At 31.9% G+C, this 2,570-nt stretch overlaps 1 non-coding gene across 1 annotated transcript; it reads right to left on the minus strand.

Moving 5' to 3' along the window:
* Nucleotides 1-1,873: 1,873 nt before the first annotated feature.
* Nucleotides 1,874-1,981, minus strand: LOC112768586 (small nucleolar RNA R71). Its single transcript, XR_003185995.1, has one exon. It is a non-coding gene; the product is annotated as a small nucleolar RNA R71 (small nucleolar RNA).
* Between the last annotated feature and the right edge of the window lie 589 nt (nucleotides 1,982-2,570).

The following is a 2,570-nucleotide window of genomic DNA, read 5'->3' on the forward strand; positions in this document are numbered from 1 at the left end:
AAAATTCTTGCATAAAATTTTCGAAAAATTCATGCATTCATAGTGTTCTTCATGATCTTCAAGTTGTTATTGGTAAGTCTTCTTGTTTGATGTTGATGTTTTCTTGTTTTGCATCTTTGCTTGTTTTTCATGTGCATTTTTGCATTCATAGTGTCTGAACATGAAAGATTTCTAAGTTTGGTGTCTTGCATGTTTTCTTTGCATCAAAAAATTTTTCAAAAATATGTTCTTAATGTTCATCATGATCTTCAAAGTGTTCATGGTGTTCATCTTGACATTCATAGCATTCTTGCAAGCATTCATTGTTTTGATCTAAAAATTTTCATGCATTGCATCATTTTCATGTTTTTCTCTCTCATCATAAAAAATTTCAAAAAAATCAAAAAAATATCTTTCCCTTTTCCTCTCATAAAATTCGAAAATTTGAGTTGACTTTTTCAAAAATTTTTAAAATCTAGTTGTTTTCTATGAGTCAAATCAAATTTTCAAATTTTATCTTTTTCAAAATCTTTTTCAAAAATCATATCTTTTTCACTTTTCTTATTTATTTTCGAAAATTTTTAAAATATTTTTCAAAAATCTTTTTCTTATCTTTACCACATAATTTTCGAAAATAACATCATCAATTAATGTTTTGATTCAAAAATTTCAAGTTTGTTATATACTTGTTAAGAAAGATTCAAACTTTAAGTTCTAGAATCATATCTTGTGATTTCTTGTGAATCAAGTCATTAATTGTGATTTTAAAAAAATCAAATCTTTTTCAAAACTAATTTCAATCATATCTTTTCAAAAATATCTTTTCATCTTATCTTTTTCAAAATCATATCTTTTTCAAAAATTTGATTTTAAAATATCTTTTCTAACTTCTTATCTTCTTATCTTTTCAAAATTGATTTTCAAATTTGTTTCAACTAACTAACTAACTTTTTGTTTGTTTCTTATCTTTTTCAAAACTACCTAACTAACCATCTCTCTCTAATTTTCGAAAATATCTCCTTTTTTTCAAAAATTCTTTTTAATTAACTAATTATTTTTATTTTTTGATTTTAATTTTATTCCTAATTTTCGAAAATTACTAACCTTTTTCAAAAACTAATTTCGAAAATCACTAACCATTTTTCAAAAATAATTTTCGAAAATTCTCTTTCTCTCTCATCTCCTTCTATTTATTTATTCATCTACTAACACTTCTCTTCATCTCACATCTCTGCTCTCCTCACCCTTGTGTTTCTTTCTTTATATTACATTCTTTTCTTCTTCCACTCACCTAAGAGAACCTCTATACCTGCGCAAAAAGGATCCCTATTATTATTTTTCTGTTCCCTCTTTTTTCATATGAGCAGGAGCAAGGACAAGAATATTCTTGTTGAAGCAGATCCAGAACCTGAAAGGACCCTGAAGAGGAAACTAAGAGAAGCTAAATTACAACAATCCAATAAGCACCTTTCAGAAATTTTTGAACAGGAAGAGGAGATGGCAGCCGAAAATAATAATAATGCAAGGAGAATGCTTGGTGACTTCACTGCACCTAATTCCAATTTACATGGAAGAAGCATCTCAATTCCTGCCATTGGAGCAAACAATTTTGAGCTAAAACCTCAATTAGTTTCTCTAATGCAGCAAAACTGCAAGTTTAATGGACTTCCATATGAAGATCCTTTTTCATTTCTTAACTAAATTCTTGCAGATCTGTGATACTGTTAAGACTAATGGAGTAGATTCTGAAGTCTACAAGCTCATGCTTTTCCCTTTTGCTGTGAGAGACATAGCTAGAATATGGTTGGACTCTCAACCTAAGGATAGCCTGAACTCTTGGGATAAGCTGGTCAAGGCTTTCTTAGCCAAGTTCTTTCCTCCTCAACAGCTGAGTAAGCTTAGAGTGGATGTTCAAACCTTCAGACAGAAAGAAGGTGAATCCCTCTATGAAGCTTGGGAGAGATACAAGGTACTGACCAAAAAGTGTCCTTCTGACATGCTTTCAGAATGGACCATCCTGGATATATTCTATGATGGTCTGTCTGAACTAGCTAAGATGTCATTGGATACTTCTGCAGGTGGATCCATTCACCTAAAGAAAATGCCTGCAGAAGCTCAAGAACTCATTGACATGGTTGCTAATAACCAGTTTATGTACACTTCTGAGAGGAATCCTGTGAGTAATGGGACGGCTCAGAAGAAGGGAGTTCTTGAAATTGATACTCTGAATGCCATATTGGCTCAGAATAAAATATTGACTCAGCAAGTCAATATGATTTCTCAGAGTCTGAATGGAATGCAAGCTGCATCCAACAGTACTCAAGAGGCAGTTTCTGAAGAAGAAGCTTATGATCCTGAGAACCCTGCAATAGCAGAGGTGAATTACATGGGTGAACCATATGGAAACACCTATAACCCCTCATGGAGAAATCATCCAAATCTCTCATAGAAGGATCAAAAGCCTCAACAAGGCTTTAATAATGGTGGAGGAAATAGGTTTAACAATAGTAAACCTTTTCCATCATCCATTCAGCAACAGACGGAGAACTCTGAACAAAATACCTCTAATTTAGCAAACTTAGTCTCTGATC

This window comes from Arachis hypogaea, chromosome 17, assembly GCF_003086295.3.
Source record: "Arachis hypogaea cultivar Tifrunner chromosome 17, arahy.Tifrunner.gnm2.J5K5, whole genome shotgun sequence".
NCBI classification, from domain to species: Eukaryota; Viridiplantae; Streptophyta; class Magnoliopsida; order Fabales; family Fabaceae; genus Arachis; species Arachis hypogaea.